Here is a 19,318-nt window from a genome sequence, read left to right as displayed (position 1 = left end):
TGTTGAAATACATAAACTGCTGCCATAAGAGAATGTAAAGAAGTTAAATTATTTACTGAAATCAGCTCCAAAGTGCATCGCAAATATAAATATGTGATCCAATCACAAGCAAGAGAAAACCTGCAGATGCTGGAAATCCAAGCAAGACACACAAACTGCTGGAGGAACGCAGCAGGCCAGGCAGCATCTATGGAAAAGAGTAATTGGTCAACTTTTCGAGCTGAGACCCTTCATCAGGACTGGAGGAAAAAAGATTAGATCAGAGTATGAAGGAGTGGGTGAGGGGAGGAAGAAATACAAGTGGTAGGTGATAGGTGAAACTGAGAGTGGTGAAGTAAAGAGCTGGGAAGCTGACTGGGGAAAGAGCTAAAGGGCTGGAGAAGGGAGAATCTGACAGGAGAGGACAGAAGAAAGGGAAAGGGGAGGAGCACCAGAGGGAAGTGATGGGCGGGTACGGAGATAGGAATGCAGAATGGTGAAGGAGATGGGGGAGGCGTTACTGGAAGTATGCGAAATCCATGCTTGTGCCATCAGGTTGGAGGCTACTCAGACGGAATATAAGGTGTTGCTCCTCCAACCTGAGTATGGCTTCACCACAGCAGCAGAGGAGGCCATGGACCGACATCTCAGAATGGGAACGGAAATGGAATTAAAGTGGGTGGCCACTGCCATCTCAGATGGTATCCCACCACCAAGCACATCTTGCCACTTCCCCACTTTCTGTTTTCTGCAGGGATTGCTCCCTACGCGACTCCTTTGTACATTCGTCCTTCCCCACTAATCTCCCTCCTGGCACTTATCCTTGCAAGAGGAACAAGTGCTACACCTACCCCTACACCTCCTCCCTCAATACCATTCAGAGCCCCAAACAGTCCTTCCAGGTGAGGCAACACTTCACCTGTGAGTCTGTTGGGGGTCATATACTGTATCTGGTGCTACCGGTGTGGCCACCTGTATATCGGTGAGACCTGATGCAGTTTGGGAGACTGCTTCACTGAACACCTATGCTCCGTCCACCAGAAAAAGCGGGATCTTCCAGTTGCAATCCTTTTTAATTCCATCTCCTTACCGGCCTATCACCTCCCTATGATGTTCCTCCCCCTTTTCTTTTTTTCCATGGCCTTCTGTCCTCTCCTATCAGATTCTCCTTCTCCAGCCCTCTATCTCTTTCACCAATCGACTTCCCAGCTCGTTACTTCACCACTACCCCCCCCCCACTCCTGGTTTCAACTATCACCTACTACCTTTGTATTTCTTCCTGTACTCCCCCCACCTTCTTACTCTGACTTCACATCTTTTTTTTCTTCCGTACTGATGAAGGGTTACTCTTGTCCATAGATGCTGCCTGGCCTGCTAAGTTCCTCCAGGGTGTCGCACAAATATGTAGCCAAAACTTCAAGGTTTAACTTCTATTTGGACTTCATAAAGCCCACTTAAAGCCTATAATAAAGCATAGCAACTCTGCAAAATCTTAAAGATATCTTGTTTACAGAAGAAGTTCAAAGTTTGGAAAAATATTTCAATACGTGATCATTTGAACAAGCGGAGAAGCATATATTCAGCATACACATCGGAAGAATTTCCTAAGTGATTATATCCTTAAACACAGAGACCCATGAGGGTATTGTAACTTATGAAATTTCAGGTCAATGTTCAGAATCGGTCATCTGTGTGATCTAAGAGACAAAAGATTCATCTGGAAGTATAAACCATAAAAAGACTTGGCATTGGAGCGTTCGTACTTCCAGAGAGATGACAACTCAGATGCCCAAAGATTCTGTTCCCTTTGCATGCACAAATGGAACAGCAGCTTGCAAATAAAGAAAAACTCCAAAAGTTTTAGTACAAAATAAAAACATCACTAGGCCTCTACGTTATTACAGATTACTGCAGTAGTCATTCCCTATATTCACCGGTTGTGTACTGTGCTATATGACATTGTGAATATTTGCCGTGAGGTATGACATATCAGAGGTATCAGAGTCTTTCCATGAACCTGATTGTTATTGCCAATTTTTTTCTACATATACAGGTATAGGCATCCGTTAGTCTCGTGAGACCATGGATTTGCGCGTTGGAGGGTTTCCAGGGCGCAGGCCTGGGCAAGGTTGTATGGAAGGCTGGCAGTTGCCCATGCTGCAAGTCTCCCCTCTCCACACCACCGATGTTGTCCAAGGGAAGGGCACTAGGGCCGATACAGCTTGGCACCGGTGTCGTCGCAGAGCAATGTCTGGTTAAGTGCCTTGCTCAGGGACACAACATGCTGCCTCAGCTGAGGCTCGAACTAGCGACCTTCAGATCACTAGACCAACGCCTTAACCACTTGGCCACGCACCAACACTTTCTACCTAATGCTTTGCCATTACCACCTTCTGGGCAGCGTCTTTACAAGACGGGCGACTGCAGCTACAAATGCTCTTCAGAGGTTGTCTGCTTGTCATTAATGGTCGCATAACCAGGAATTCTGATATGCATCTTAAACACAAAATAATCTGCCGATGCTGGGGTCAAAGCAACACTCACAACACGCTGGAGGAACTCAGCAGGTCGGGCAGCATCTGTGGAAACGATCAGTCAACGTTTTGGACCGGAACTCTTCGTCAGTACTGTAGAGGGAAGCTTCCATCTCCTTCTATTACCCATTGTGCGTTTCCCCTATTCCTTCTTCATCTTTCCTGCCTATCACTTCCCTGCTTCCCCTCCCCCACCCCTTGATCTTTCCCCTTATTGGTTTTTCACCTGGAACCTACCAGCCTTCTCCTTCCCATCCTCCCCCCACCTTCTTTATAGGGCCTCTGCCCCTTCCCTCTACAGTCCTGACGAAGGGTTCCGGCCCGAAATGTCGACTGATCATTTCCACGGCTGCTGCCCGACCTGCTGAGTTCCTCCAGTGTGTTGTGAGTGGTGATATGCACCTGCTGCTCAGATGAACATCCAGCATCTACCGCCATGGCTTCACGTGACCCTGATCCGGGGGGCTAAGCAAGTACTACACCACACCCAATGCTAGCCAGTGGGGTAGTGGCATCAGCATCAGACTTCGAGGCAAATGGTCCCAAGTTCAAATCCATCTGGCTCCTTGCATGCTTTCCATCCGTGCATGGTGGAATGTCAGTCCAGCAACTTGGCCTCATTTTGAAAAGAAACAGTCAAATGCTATGGAAACAGCAAAAATGCTGTCCGAGGCACCACAAGGAACACCACCACCTTACTCAAGGGTGACCTGCAGATTAGAGGACGGAAGGAGCGCCTTACCCCTCCCTTGAAAAAGATGCATCTCCACTCCAACACTCAGACTCCCTATATAACCACTTTTTTTTTAAAACAGTTGCAGAACAAAAGGACACATAACAATAGCTAATAAAATGTAACTCAACACACAGGACTTATGTCCTGAATGCAACATCAGCAGAGACGGAATAAGTCTCTCAGAGGAAGTCATAAAGAGGAAATCTGCTCAGCAGATTGAGCGAATGCTTTGGCAAGCACTTTCACGCTGACTGTCATGAAAAGCAGGATCTCCAGCTGGCTACCCATTTCAATTCGACTTTCCATTCCCATTCCGACATGTCTCCTCTACTGCCAAGATGAGGCCAAACTCATCTGGTAGCCTCCAACCTGCTGGCATGAACATTGATTACTCTAACTTCAGTAATTACTGCCCCTTTCACCCCCCCACCACCCCATCTATTTTTCCATTTTCAATTCTGGTTACCCTCTTACTACTTCTGTTCTCCTCACTCGCCCATCACCTCCCTCTAGTTTCTCCCCTCCTTGCCTTTCTTCCAAGGCCCACAGTGCTCTCCGATTAGATTCCTCCCCCTTCAGTCCTTTATCTCTTCCACCTATCACCTCCCAGCTTCTAAATTCATTCCCCTCCCCACTAATTACCTTCTCTCTCATATAGTCTCACCTACAACCCCTTGTACCCCTTCCCCCCCACCTCCTTATTCTAGCTTTTGCCACCTTCCATTCCAGTCCTGACTAAGGGTTCTCAGCCCAAATCGTCGACTGTTTATTCCCCTCTGCAGATGCTGCCTGACTTGCCGCTTTTCTGCGTGTGAAACATAGAAAACCTACAGCACAATACAGGCCCTTTGGCCCACAAAGTTGTGCCGAGCATGTCCCTACCTTAGCAATTAGTAGGCTTATCCATAGCCCTCTATTTTTCCAAGCTCCATGTACCTATCCAAAGTCTCTTAAAAGACTCTATCATATCCGCTTCCACCACCATTGCCGGCAGCCCATTCCACGCACTCACCACTCTCTGCGTTTATATTAAAAAAACAATAACAACTTACCCCTGACATCTCCTCTGTACCTACTCCCCAGCACCTTAAACCTGTGTCCTCTTGTGGCAACCATTTCAGCCCTGGGAAAAAGCATCTGACTGTCCACAAGATCAATGCCTTTCGTCATCTTATATACCTCTATCAGGTCACCTCTCATCCTGCGTTGTTCCAAGAAGAAAAGGCCGAGTTCACGCAACCTGTTTTCATAAGGCATGCTCCCCAATCCAGACAACATCCTTGTAAATCTCTTCTGCACCCTGTCTATAGCTTCCACATCCTTCCTGTAGTGAGGCAACCAGAACTGAGCACAGTACTCCAAGTGGGGTCTGACCAGAGTCCTATATAGCTGCAACATTACCTCTCGGCTCCTAAATTCAATTCCACGATTAACGAAAGCCAATACACCGTATGCCTTCTTAACCACAGAGTCAACGTGCACAGCTGCTTTGAGCGTCCTATGGACTCGGACCCCAGGATCCCTCTGACCCTCCACACTGACAAGAGTTTTACCATTGATACTATATTCTGCCATCATATTTGACCTACCAAAATGAACCACTTCACACTTATCTGGGTTAATCTCCATCTGCCACTTCTCAACCCAGTTTTGCATCCTATCAATGTCCTGCTGTAACCTCTGACAGCACTCCACACTATCCACAACACTGTAATGTATTAGCACAGTTCACTCAGCACAGAGGCTGTACTACTTGTGGATAAGCGTGTGCCTCCAAAGACTTGCTGTACATTCCCAAACCAAAAGCCATGGATGAACCAGGAGGTACATCATCTGCTGAAGGCTAGATCTGTGGCATTCAAGTCTGGCGACCCAGGCCTGTACCAGAATGCCAGGTATGATATTTGTACGACCCTCTGATGATTTGCAGAGGGCTATTTCAAGGATGAAGAGACAATTTCAATGAGGTTGGAGGCGACATCAGATGCAGGGCAACTCTGGCAGGGTTTGCAGGACATTACTTCCTACAAAGTGAAACCCAATAGCATGCAACACACATAAAAATTGTTGGTGAACGCAGCAGGCTAGGCAGCATTTATAGGAAGAGTCACAGTCGACGTTTCAGTCTGAGACCCTTCGTCAGAACTAACTGAAAGAAGAGATAGTAAGGGATTTGAAAGTGGGAGGGGGAGGGGGAGGGGGGAGATCCAAAATGATAGGAGAAGACCGGAGGGGGAGGGATGGAGCCAAGAGCTGGAAAGTTGATTGGCAAAAGGGATATGAGAGGATCATGGGACAGGAGGCCTAGGGAGAAAGAAAGGGGGGGGGAAGCCCAGAGGATGGGCAAGGAGTATAGTGAGAGGAACAGAGGGAGAAAAAGAGAGAAAAAAATTATATATATATATATATATATATATATATATTCTAATAATAAATAAATAATGGATGGGGTATGAAGGGGAGGTGGGGCATTAGCGGAAGTTACAGAAGTCAATGTTCATGCCATCAGGTTGGAGGCTAACCAGACAGAATATAAGGTGTTGTTCCTCCAACCTGAGTGTGGCTTCATCTTGACAGTAGAGGAGGCCGTGGATAGACATATCAGAATGGGAATGGGACGTGGAATGAAAATGTGTGGCCACTGGGAGATCCTGCTTTCTCTGGCGGACAGTGCGTAGATGTTCAGCAAAACGGTCTCCCAATAGCATGATGGCAGCGATGCTTCACTAACGGATGAACTCAATGTCTTCTATGCCCACTTTGAAAGGGAGAACACAACTACAGCTGTGAAGATCCCTGCTGCACCTGATGACCCTGCGATCTCTGTCTCAGAGGCCGATGTTAGGCTGTCTTTAAAGAGAGTGAACTTTCGCAAGGTGGAAGGTCCAGATAGAGTACCTGGTAAAGCTCTGAAAACCTGTGCTAACCAACTCGCAGGAGTATTCAAGGACATTTTCAACCTCTCACTGCCACAGGCGGAAGTTCCCACTTCAAAAAGCCAACAATTATACCAGTGCCTGAGAAGAATAATGCGGACCGCCTATGACTATCGCCTGGTAGCACTCACACCTACAGTGATGAAATGCTTTGAGAGGTGGGTCATGACTAGACTGAACTCCTGTCTCAGCAAGAACCTGGACCCATTGCAATTTGCCTATCGCCACAATAGGTCAACGGCAGATGCAATCTCAATGGCTCTCCACACGGCTTTAGACCACCTGGACAACACAAACAACTATGTCAGGATGCTGTTCATCAACTATAGCTCAGCATTTAATACCATCATTCCCACAATCCTGATTGAGAAGTTGCAGAAGCTGGGCCTCTGTACCTCCCTCTGCAATTAGATCCTCGCCTTCCTAACCAGAAGACCACAAGCTGTGCAGATTGGTGATAACATATCCTTCTCGTTGACGATCAACACTGGCGCACCTCAGGGGTGGAGTGATGTTGCAGAAACAAATGGCACTCAACATCAGAAAGACAAAAGAGCTGAGTGTGGACTTCAGGAAGGGTAAGACGAAGGAACACATACCAATCCTCATAGAGGGATCAGAAGTGGAGAGAGTGAGCAGTTTCAAGTTCCTGGGTGTCAAGATCTCTGAGGATCTAACCTGGTCCCAACGTATTGATGTAGTTATAAAGAAAGCAACACAGTGGCTATACTCCATTAGGAGTTTGAAGAGATTTGGCATGTCAACAAATACACTCAAAAACTTCTATAGAGGTACCATGGAGAGCATTCTGACAGGCTGCATCACTGTCTGGTATTGGGGAGTGGGCAGCTACTGCACAGGACCAAAAGAAGCCGCAGAGGGTTGTAAACCTAGTCAGCTCCATCTTGGGTATTAGCCTACAAAGTACCCAGGACATCTTTTGGCAGTGGTGTCTCAGAAAGGTAGCCCTTTTCTCACTGGAAGAAGGTGCAGAAGCCTGAAGGCACAAGCTAAATGGTTCAGGTACAGCTTCTTCCCCTCTGCTATCCAATTCCTAAATGGACGTTGAACCCTTGGACACTACCTCACTTTTTTTAATATTCAGTATTTCTGATTTTTGCACATTTTTAATCTATTCAATATGCGTATACTGTAATTGATTTAATTAATTATTTTTTTCTCTCTTCTATATTATGTATTGTGTTGAACTGCTGCTAAGTTAATAAATTTCATGTCACATGTCGATGATAATAAACCTGATTCCGATTTGCAGTAAAAGTCAACAGAATTAAAAAGGAGCAGATCTGATTGATGGACAGTTAATAAAGTTGTTGACTGACATTGCAGCTTTTCAGAGATAGATTAGCAATTCAGTTACCTATACTTAGTAAGGGGCAAAGTCATTTTTAACATCCACTCTGAACAAATTTTGAAAATTCTGAGAAAACTGCACTGGATAGCATACTACGATATCCAGAATCCCAAGTTATTCAGAGCTGTAGATTGTAGGCAAAGACTGGTTAACCAGATGGGAGATTGGATGGGCAGAAGCGTTTAATACTCAAGAATAATTATCCGGAATACTGCATGAATTGTGTTATATTGGAAGGGAAAGACTGATGTTCACACTCCAACTGGTACTGTAAACAAAGATTTTCCAATTCAGGCAACCTAGCAAGATGTGAATTAGGTCTATGAATAAGACATCTGATAGGCTGGATCAGCCTGGATAAGTGCCAAAGGTATCTTTATGCCCTTACAGTAATAACTGGTCTTAACTACAGGTACACTGATGTTGCAACAGATAAATTACTCAAGTACTAATCCTGACCAAAGGGACAGAAGTTCAGATCTCACCATGGCAGCTGTGAAATTCAAATTTAAATTAATTACCTGGAATTATAAACCATAAAACTAGTCTTGAGGAAGACGAAGCTTGTAATGCTGTTCAGAGTGGAATCTGACACCCTTAGGTGGTCTATCTATGTACGATTCCAGATCCTCCAAGTCTTTGATTTTGAAAAGGGCAAACAATTATAAAGATTTGCTGGAGAGTTGTGTCCACATGTGCAATTTGGCAGCAAGGCAGATTAATACTATCTAAGGCACACTGACAAACATGAAAGTGGCAAACCCCACCACCCTAAAGTACCCATGTGCTGACCGACATCCACCCAAAATGAATTGAATCAGACATACAGTAATGATGTCAAAAGAATTTGTCATTGGAAAGCTGAGATGGATTTTTGCCTCGCATGAAATACAGTCAGATTGCTGTATAACAATGGATCGCAGTTCAACTTGCATTTATTTGAGTTTTATACAACGTTACTGCATCAGATTTATTCTTCCTTCCTGGTTTGCTTCCAATGAGATGATACAGAGGTCACATGGGTAAAACGAAGCTCTGAAGTAGCGATTGTTCCAAGGATTCTCTCTCCTCACAATGAACCAGTGACCAGCTAAATACCATATCACCACTATTAACTACTAGTTTTCCTCAAAGTACCTATGATCTGTTTTGATGGCACAAGAAACAAGTTTTTTACTGTATCTGAGTATATGTGAAAATATTAAACCAACACACCAACATTATTAATAAATTGTTGATTTGGAGTCATACAGCATGAGAACAGGCCCTTCAGACTAACTGGTCCACGTCAACCAAGATGCCCTTGCAAGTTAGTTACATAGGCCAGCACTAGACCCATTAACTTCTAAACCTTTCCCATAAATGTACCTATCCAAATGCCTTTTAAAAATTGCCTCAGTCTCTCTCCTTGTCAGTTCAATCCACATATATATCCTCTCTGGGTAAAAAAACGTTACCATTCAAGCTCCTCTTTCACCTTAAACTAATACCATCTAGTTTTTGATTTCCCAAGCCTGGGAAAAAGACTTTGTGTATTCACCCTATCTATTTCCTTTGTGATTTTATGCACTTCTATAAGGATCATCCTTCACTCTCCAATGCTTCAATAATGTAAAGTCCTAGCCTGTCCAACCTCTCTCTATAACTCAGTTCAGATAATATCCTTGTAAATCTTTTCTGCAATCTTTCCAGTCTAATAAAATCTTCCCTTTAACAGATGACTAATGCTGAACACAATACTCCAAGTGTGGCCACAGACTTCTACTGCCACATTCATGATTTCCCTCTTCTACACACAATGCCCTGACTGATGAATACCATCACGCCAAAAGTCACCTTCACCATCCTTGTCTACCTTTCACTCCACTTTCTGGTAACTAAGCACATGAATTCCCCTTTTCTGCCGCACTCCTCAAATCTTTCTCATTCACTGTTGAAAGTCATACTTTGAGCTGACTTTCCAAAATGCAACTCCTCACACTTAGCTGAATTAAATACCGTTTTGCATTCCTTGTCTTACTTACTCAGCTGATCAAGATTCACTTCCTGTAACATTTGATTACCTTCTTCATTATCCACCTTATTATCTACTTTAGACATCACACATGACTTATTGGTGATGCCTAACTTAGTGGGTGGTATACAGAGGCAACAACTAAAGCAGACGGCAAAGTTTCAAAGAACAGAAAAGACTGTGAGTAGCACAATCCTAAGACCAGCAAGCAAGGATAAGACTCAGCAATGGAAGCTCAGTGAAACAGTCCAAATCTGTTGTCAAAAAGGACTTGGCTCGTGTCAAAAATTATGCCAGACAGGTCCACGTAGACCAGGTGATCACTGCAAGAGACATAACTGTCGACAATGCACAATGATGAATCTATGAATAGAGTATCAACTACAGTTCCTGGTCAGAGAAAGCCAAGAGGGTGCAACTTCTTCATTTCCAGGAATGGGATATGGAAACCACTGAAGAGCTTGAAGGTCGTGCAAACAGTTAGCAGTCAGCATCTGTGTGCAACTGTGAGGGATATATGCACATGGAGAAAAGACTGTCTTGGATATTTGCATATAGTTACAGAAATATGTTGTTGGAGATATGGCAGAATCATTACCTGAATATGATGTAAGCACCTTGTGTAGAATTGCCCTTGCATATCGAACTAAAAAAACTGATTTCTACAGTTATTGAAATAGAGTGTGAAAGATCCCCAGCAGCTTCCAAGATGTATCTTAAATAAATTACAGATTCTCAATAAGTTGCTGAAGAATCTCTTTCAAAATTCAGATTGGTAGGGTATTTTCTTCACAATATATGAAGCTTCGATGTTATTTATTGCTCATGCCAAAAATAAACTGTTAAGTTTTCACTGCTACAATAAGGGAGGCCTTTCTGGGTATTGACCCAAAAGAGCTTAGGCCTAGCTTTCTAGAAGTTTTGCCTCACAACAGTACCACCCACGGGCCCGGAATGTCGCTGACAGCACTGGCTTTATTTGGATGCAGAAAGAAGAATGAGTTGGTCCTTCATATCTAACGAGCAATCAGCAAGGTGGTGAAGATCCTCCCTCTCCCAGGGATGAGGTCTACGGAGCTTCAAAAGTTCTAGGATTTTACGGGATGGTGTTGCTAGCCCTGTGCCCAACCCTCCTCCTTTTGGAGCCGGGCTTTGGACCATCCATGGCAAAGTTCAACAAGATGGAGTGGCTTCCAAACTGTGGCCAACATATTTCAAAGCCCGTACCAGGATCACTCTGAGAGCTTGCCAGCCCATAAGGGCTTGTAATACTTTGAAAGGTACATGGAACATTTATAAATTGTTAAAATAGATTTAAATCTAAAGAGTAAAAATTAAAAATAATAATTCAGATTTAAATGCTTAAGAAATAATTTTTAAAATTATTATTTAAAAAACTTAAACTAAATAAAGTAGTTAACTGTATTTACCTTTCTTGTCTGGGGTCAATGACAAAGCCTTTTCTCTGCCGTGGTATAAAACAAGGCTCTGCTATGACATGCACCAGGAATCTTTCATTACAAAGTCACAAATTTAGCAGCTAAGCTGAAAGGAAATCCCAGCAACACGCACCAGAGCCCATCTCGGGGTATCATTTTTCTGGCCATGGATATGCATCAAGACTTCCCTTGAAGCAGAGTTTTAACCTCCTGCCCATCTGTGCTTTTTAGTAGGGGATTCTGTGGACTTAATAGCTCCATCTGCTAATAACTGGGTCAGGGAACAGCAACAGTAACAGAAGAGTGGCTTACACATCCACCTCCTTGGTCCAGTAGTGAGGTATGGTATAGTACTGGGCCGGTAGCCAAAGCACAGGATCATTGATTCTACAAACACGAGTTTAAATATCACTATGACATTTGGGGAATTTAAATTAAGGTAATTGCATAAATTTAGATTTTATTTTGAAAGCGTAGTCTCAACATCAGCTATCATAAAGCTACTAGATTAGCTAGAATCTAATCACTTAAGCAAGAAAATCTACTATTCTCCCCCCAGCTGGCCTATACGTGACTCCAGACTGGCCCATACATGACTCTGTACTGACCACCGTGGTTGACTCATATCAGCTCTCTTGGTTAAGGGACAATTAAAAATGATTAATAAATGCTGGTACTGCCAGCAACATGCAATGAAGAAATATTAAAAAAATGAAGGATTGAAGAGTGGGAACAGAGCTCGATGGGTCAATTAAAATGGAGCAACTCCATTTTCTGCTAAGCTGCTGTGTTAGGATCAACTTTATTTGCCATATACATTTACATGTATTAGCAATTTGCTGTGGTGTGTTAGCGCAGCATTCAAGAGAAAGCAACAACTTTTAGCAATTACAAACATTAGAAAAATAATGTTAGGGATATAGAATAAAATGTGTATAAGTACACAAATACCAGTATTATTTACAATATAAACAGCATTACAAAAATAATTTTAAATACAAAAATGATTTTAAGTGCTTACAGTGCAGTGATTGAGGTAACTGATAGAGGGGGGTGGGGTGCTAACTTGAATGGTTGATCAGATTAACTGCCTGGGGGAGAAAGTTTTAAGATGGCGTGATGTTTTTGTTTTAATAGTCTATAGCTCTTTCTAGATAGCGTCCACAAATATTTTTCCTGCCTGCTTTTTTATCCTGGACTTGTACGGGTCCTGCAGCCAATGAAGTTGCTGTAGTCAGATACTCGTGGGAATGCAATAGGGATGTAGTGGCACTGCTAACCGAGCTACTTTCTCACAGCTTCAATGCCCTGGATTCAAACCTGACCACTAGTGCAGTCTGCCTGGAGTTTGAGTATCATCTGTTTCCTCAAACAACCAAAAAGATATGTGGGCTGTTCAGTCTACTGTCCTTTGGTCCGAGTGTATAGATGAGCAACAGAATCTTGGCTGAGTTGGGAATGTGAGGAGAATAAAAAAAGAAATTATTATAATAGGATGCTGGATGTTCAGCGTAGACTTAGTGTGTTAAAGGATTATTCCCAAGCTGGATGATGCTATGACTCTATAAACAAAGGTTAACAGTTCCGCAACATGCATGTAGTCCCGACAAAATGTAAAATATCATTGAATGACCAACCAGTCCATCAGGGTAGACTGATAAAGGGAGTTTAATTGCTTTCCTAACTGGAGCATGGTGAAATCGGAGTGCTGCCTTTCACCTACACCTCTTCACCAGCCCGTTAACCTGAGCCCAGCTGCCTCCCGCTGATCTTGGCAGATTCCCACAATTAGCATTGGCTTTAAGACAAGCGTTTGGATTGGTAACAGCTGCTTTGGATAGGAGTCAGGTTTTAATTTTACACCTGAGCAGATCTCTGCTGGATCACCAGCACCAACCACTAAAGTTAAGTTTATTGTCATATGCATGTCCACGTAAGCACAGAAGCAATGACATGCATGTAGCATCGGACAAACAGCTTCATAAGAAAAACAGGAATTAAACATAAATGATACACAAGTGTTTTTACAAGAAGAAACACAACTAGAACAAAAAATGTTCATATTATTGCCAATTGATTAAAGTGGACAAAGCATAACTAAACTGTAGTGATTAGGGTTTGACAATTGGTTCAAGAACTGAATGGTTAAAGGGAAGTAGCTATATTGAACCTGGTGGCGTGGGACTTCTGGGGTCTGTACCTCCTACATGATGGTAGCTATGAGAAAATGGCTTGGTACAAAGTGTGGAATTGGTATGATAAATGTTGCCTTCTTGTGGCCTATATATATCATGGGCACATTCCCCCACGCCAGAGGTGCGGAGAGATGTGCCCATGATGTAAAAGGGAAGAAAGAAAGAAAGAAAGAACATAGAATAGAACAGCACAGTACAGGCCCTTTGGCCCACAATGTTGTGCCGATCCTCAAATCCTACCTCCCATATAAACTCCCACCTTAAATTCCTCCATATACCTGTCTAGTAGTCTCTTAAATTTCACTTGTGTATCTGCCTTCACCACTGACTCAGGCAGTGCATTCCACGCACCAACCACTCTCTGAGTGAAAAACTTTCCTCTAATATCCCCCTTGAACTTCCCACCCCTTACCTTAAAGCCATGTCCTCTTGTACTGAGCAGTGGTGCCCTGGGGAAGAGTGCTGGCTATCCACTCTATCTATTCCTCTTAATATCCTGTACACCTCTATCATGTCTCCTCTCATCCTGCTTCTCTCCAAAGAGTAAAGTCCTAGCTCCTTTAATCTCTGATCATAATGCATACTCTCTAAACTAGGCAGCATCCTGGTAAATCTCCTCTGTACCCTTTCCAATGCTTCCACATCCTTCCTACAGTGAGGCGACCAGAACTGGACACAGTACTCCAAGTGTGGCCTAACCAGATTTTTATAGAGCTGCATCATTACCTTGCAGGAGCCTGAAAGAAATATATGAATTCCCAAGCTCCACAGAAATATAGTGATAGTTACGACATTAACAAGATTATAGCCTATCACTACAATTGTGTGTAACTGGTACATATAATACTTAATTTAATAATACAACAAAGTATGGAAGAGTCCACTATTCTCTACAGTTACTTATATTCCTGTGCATCCGAATTGCTATATACTTTATACTTTACAGAAGACCATGATGCGACCAGTCACGATACTTTCAACAGTACATCTGTAGCGGTTAGTTCAAGCATTCAGTGACCATCCGAGCCTCCTTAACCTTCTAAAAAGTAAAGACACTGGCATGCTTTTCTTGTGGTTGTATCTCTGTGGGCCCAGGGCAAGTCATCTGAGATGTGAATGCCCAGGAATTTAAAGCTGCTGACTCTTTCTACTGCCTCAACACACACAAAATGCTGGAATAACTCAGCAACTCAGGCAGCATCGATAGAGGGAAGTAAAGAGACAATGTTTCAGGTCCCGACCCCTCATCGAGACTAGAAAGAAAGAGGGCAGATGCAAGAGTACAAAGGCAGGAAGAGGGGAGAAGCACAGGCTTGACAGGTAATAGGTGAATCTAGGTGTGAGGGGTAAGGTAGGCAGGGAGAAGGAATGAATGTGAGAAGCTGGGAGGTGACAGGTTGATGAAGCAAAGGGCTGGAAAAAAAAAGAATCTGATAGGACAGGACAATAGACCATGGAATAAAGGGAAGGGGGTGGAGAACCAGAAGGAGTGATGGGCCTGTCAGGAGGGTGGGGGCAGGGAAGGGGGCAATAGGAATGACGTAAAATAGAGGATGGGGGGGGAGCCTAAAAGAGAAAACAGAGGGGACTGGTTACTGGAAGTTAAGAGAAATCGACAATGATGATATCAGGTTGGAAATTACCCAGACAGAATACGAGGTGTGTTCCTCTTTCATCCTGCATCTGACCCTAGTGTGGTAGTGGAGGAGGCTGTGGACAGATACATCAGAGTGGGAGTTGGAAGTAGAATTGAAGTGAATGGTCACAAGGAGATCTTGGTTGTTGCAGCAAAGACAGTGAAGGTGCTCAACTAAATGGTCCCTTCCTGTAGTCAACAATCAGTTCTTTAGTTTTGCTGACACTGAGCAAAACTTTTTGTGGTGGCACCACTCAACCAGGTATCCTGACATGCTCCGGTAAGCTGACTCGTGATTCGTCGAACAACTGTAGTGCTGTCAACAAAATTGGAGATGGTATTGGACCAGTGCTTAGCCATACAGTCATGTGTGTACAGAGAACAGAGCAGGGGCTAAGCACACAGCCCTGAGATGCACCTCTGTTGATGTTCACTGAGGAGGAAATGTTGTTACCAATTCTCATTAACTTCGATCTGCCTAAGAGGATATCATATATCTAGCTGCAGAGAGAGGCCCGGGTCCTGACCTTGATGAAAAATTTGGATGGGATGATTCTGTTGAATGCTGAGCTGTAGTCAGTGAAAGGCAGCTTGACATATCCGAGTTCCTGCTGTCCAGACGGTCCAAACCAGAGTGAAATGCCAATTGTAGCAGTAGCAGTTGCCAGCTATCTATTGATGGTTTCTGGCCTGCCCAATCTTTTTATATGCCAGCCTACGCTTTATTCCTAAACTTATCAAAAACCAATCCACATGATTTAGTAGAAAGCTAATGATAAAAAATCTATTGACTTCTTAGTGAGAATTCAATTTGGAGTTAAAACACTGCTAAAAAGATCTGATCATGAGCATTCTGCTACAATTTCACTGATGCTGGTTTCTGCAAGGCAAGAACATCTCTACCTACTCCACCCTCACTTTGCGGAGGATCCAGAAATGCAAAGACACACTGGCTGGTGGTCTAATTGGCACTGTAAATTTCCCTCAGTGTAGGTGGCTGCTAGGAAAATCAGGGTGAAATTGTGAGAGAGAATAATTCTCAGGGAGACTGTGGGGTAATGGAATTGATAGGTTACTCTGAGAAATGGCAGAGACGTGGCAGGTCAAAAAACCTCCTTCAGGATCATAAGAATATGAAATCTATCACATTCTTTTCTCATTTTCTGAGCAGTTTTGGCCACATCATGTAACGTCCCCCAATGCAGAAAGAACCAACACAAAAATTTCTCACGGTGACTAATGCAAGTTCCTAGAGGGAAAGCACACTGTCTTACAGAGGTTCAACAATGAATACCATAAGCTCAGAGATCTGTGATCATTAAATCGTTCACAATTTGTTCTCACCCAGCAATGCAGGACCTCTTCAAACTCCTTTTAAACGCATAGACTTCTTTCACTTATTCTGATAGTTAGATAGAAATGAACAATCCATAATGTTTAAATTGACAGAGATGAAAAGTATCTCTCTTTCTCTCTCTCTCTCAATGGTGAGAGAGAGTCTGCTGATTCTCACGTCAGGGCAACTTAAAATGAGCAATGCTGCAGACTACAACATCGAGACAGCAAGTTGTTGGTCTTCTCTCCCACTGTGGCAGTAGTGATATCTTTCTCTCTCCCTTGCAAGTGAGAGAGAGGGCCTGCTGAGATGTCAAGGTGTTGGGTGGACAGTACTTTTTGATGGCCTATAGTTCATGGTCTCTGGGGGTTGCTCTTGCTTGGCGGGTAGTGATGAGGGAGGTGGGGGCTGATGCTTTCTGCTGGAACAAGAAGGGGGAGAGTCAATGTTTTGTTGTTGCTTGTTCATGAGAAGGGAGGAGGGAGGGAACTTTCGGATTCTAATTTTTGTCTGTCATTCATGCTGTGGGAGTTTTTTCTCTCTGTTTTGTGGATGGCTGCAAAGAGTAAGATTTTCAGGTTGTATACTATATACACTTTCTGACATTGAACTATTAAACCATTGGAAATGTAAGCTGGCAATGTCTTATCATACTATCTTTCAGAAAATAACACTATGCATGTAGCAAGGAAATAAATAAATAATGCATTTGGTTACAGCAGCCAGCATGGGAGACAATGGTGACTTTGGATTAATAGTCCATAAAGTGCAAAATCACAAGGGTTTTATTTCTGTCATGCAAGGATATTTTACTGAATAATTAATGGAAATTGAGTCTTTTATTTAGCCAATTACTCCATGACTTTTGTCCCATGTGAATATCAGCATAGAAGGTGAATTTATATAGACTCTGGTCTTTTTCAACTTGCAATTCCTATGTTTTTTTTATGTTGCAGAATGATCATATACTATGTATACAGAAACTCAAGGGGTATTTATGCTAATTTCACTTATCCTAATGTTTAAGCAGAGTGAAATATCTGCCATGCATGAGATCAGTAGTTTGGGTTATTGTTGTTATAGGGAACAGTGTTAAGATGACAATTAAGATAAACACCATCAGTAATTTTCTGCTTTTAAAAATAATTGAGCGAATATTGTAAGCCAATGTTTGCATATTTAAAATGGCCAATGCTTTCAGAAGAAGATTATCTTCCTGCTTTACTGTAACAATTAATTGGTGGTTTTTAATTTAATGCGTCATTTTTTATAACATTGTAAATAAGAAATTAAAATTGATCATTCCAATTATATTTCCCATTCCCTCTGTGGCTTCTTAATAAACTGCATTAAGCTCAATGTGTTGAATGTTAAGTTCATGTCATTTTTTTAAGCCAAAAGAAAATTAATATTCGTTGTTTTTTTTTGCAGAAATGTGCATCACTAAGGAGATTTGGGAGGATAGAATGTGAAGTAAGATTGATACAATAGTGCTGCCAGTAGAGGTATTATTCCACCAATCCAAGTTCAAGCTTGATCTCCTGAGCTGCCTGTGTCGCGTAAGCACTATTAACCTGTGACTACAGGGTTTCCCCCATATGTTCCAGTTTCCTCCCACTCGTCAAAGATAAGTGGGTTGGTAAATTAATTGGCGCAGTGTCTAGTTGAGGGATTGGAGGGCATGTGAAGGGAATGACAAAGGGATTAGTGTAGCATCAGCACATCAATGGGTGCTTTGTAGTTAGAGGGCTCAGTAGAACGAAGGGCCAGTTTCAGTGTTGTACGATTCTGAATTCCTTTCCTTTCTCCCTCATTGCTATTGGTAAAGCAGATTGCCTGTCTCCTATTTCCACTGAGATGCAGGGCTTTTAAGAAAACCAGGCATTGATTGATCTCCAGCAAGATAAGGAGACTGTAGAGTTGAGCGACCAGGTTATGCAGGGCAGGTTGATCTCACCCAGTGAAACATTTGTGCTGGGTGTGACAAGGCCACACTCATTTGTGAATCGCCTTTAGTCCGTTTCGGGTTAGTCAGCAGACCAATAGGAAGTTAACAGCACTTCTGCAGCAATATCACAAGAAGGAGTCAACAGCTATTGAGAAGTGTAAGACGGTAAGACACAGGAGCAGAATTAAGACAATCGGTCCATCAAGTCTGCTCTGCTATTCTATTATGGCTGATTTATTACCCTCTCAATCCCAATCTCTTGCAATGTCCCATTAACCTTTGAAGCCCTTTACTCATCAAGAAACTATCACCCCTCCCCACTTTAAATATACCCAGTTAAGAGCCATGTATAATATTGACAGTCAAATGATGCAAAGTCTGATGGTCATGCTCCATCTCACTTGCATTCAGTGACTATGTCAGAATGTTCAGATATGGCCCAAGTGCAGAGAGAGAGAGACAATGAAGCGTGTTGACAGTTCACTGACTTTAATGAGAACTGTAGCGGAATTTAAAGGGAAAGGAAAGCAATAAAAATGGGCCGTTAACTGCAACTTCCAAGCTGAAAGTCAAATGCCAACACCGAGGTTGAAAGCAGTATCTAAGTACTAAATGTATACCAGTCCTTTCCAGCTGCAGTCAAAAGCGGCAATGCTCTTTCCAGATAAGGACAAAGGAAAGCAGGGAGCTTAACAACGCTGTGCATTTGGCTGAGTCTCGACAAGACTGCTACAAAAAGAAGGGAGTTAAATACCACCATAATGAAACAATAATTAGCTGGAATGTGCATATTCACGAGTGCAACTGCCAAAACTGTGGCACAGCCCACCTGCAGGGGCACTTTGACCCTGCAGCAGCATCTGTGATTGTGACAGGCTACCTCACACTTACAGCAATTAAGTAAGAAATCACTACACTGCCATCAAAATCTAATGTCCAGTTTGCCTAGCTTGATTCCTAGTTTGATGGGTCTTTCAATGAGATGTGACTGAGTAAGATTGACCTGCATTGGGACTAGTTAAGAATAAAAGGTGATGCCTTTGAAACAGGTAAAAACCCTAAAAGAGATGTTGAGAGAAAAATTCTTCTGGCTGAAGAAACTAGAATAAGGAGAAAGGTCATCTTCGGCTGAAGTGAGGAGAAATGCCTCTGCAAAGTTGATTGTAAATATTTTGAATGATCCACACTGACAG

General features: G+C 42.9%; 1 protein-coding gene across 10 annotated transcripts in view; it reads right to left on the bottom strand.

Annotated features, from left to right (window-relative positions):
- LOC134338201 (disks large-associated protein 2-like) overlaps window positions 1-19,318 on the bottom strand; it is a 787,855-nt gene that overhangs the window by 481,118 nt on the left and 287,419 nt on the right. Inside the window, exon 1 of one of the 10 annotated variants that reach the window (XM_063033862.1) lies at window positions 11,002-11,316. The exons of the other annotated variants lie outside the window; for them this stretch is intronic. The gene's annotated coding sequence lies outside the window, so the exon portion shown is untranslated. Of the gene's footprint in view, window positions 1-11,001; window positions 11,317-19,318 lie in introns of those variants that run through there. 10 annotated transcript variants of the gene reach the window in all.

This window comes from Mobula hypostoma, chromosome 26, assembly GCF_963921235.1.
Source record: "Mobula hypostoma chromosome 26, sMobHyp1.1, whole genome shotgun sequence".
NCBI lineage: Eukaryota > Metazoa > Chordata > Chondrichthyes > Myliobatiformes > Myliobatidae > Mobula > Mobula hypostoma.
This window is presented reverse-complemented; position numbering and strand designations above follow the sequence as displayed.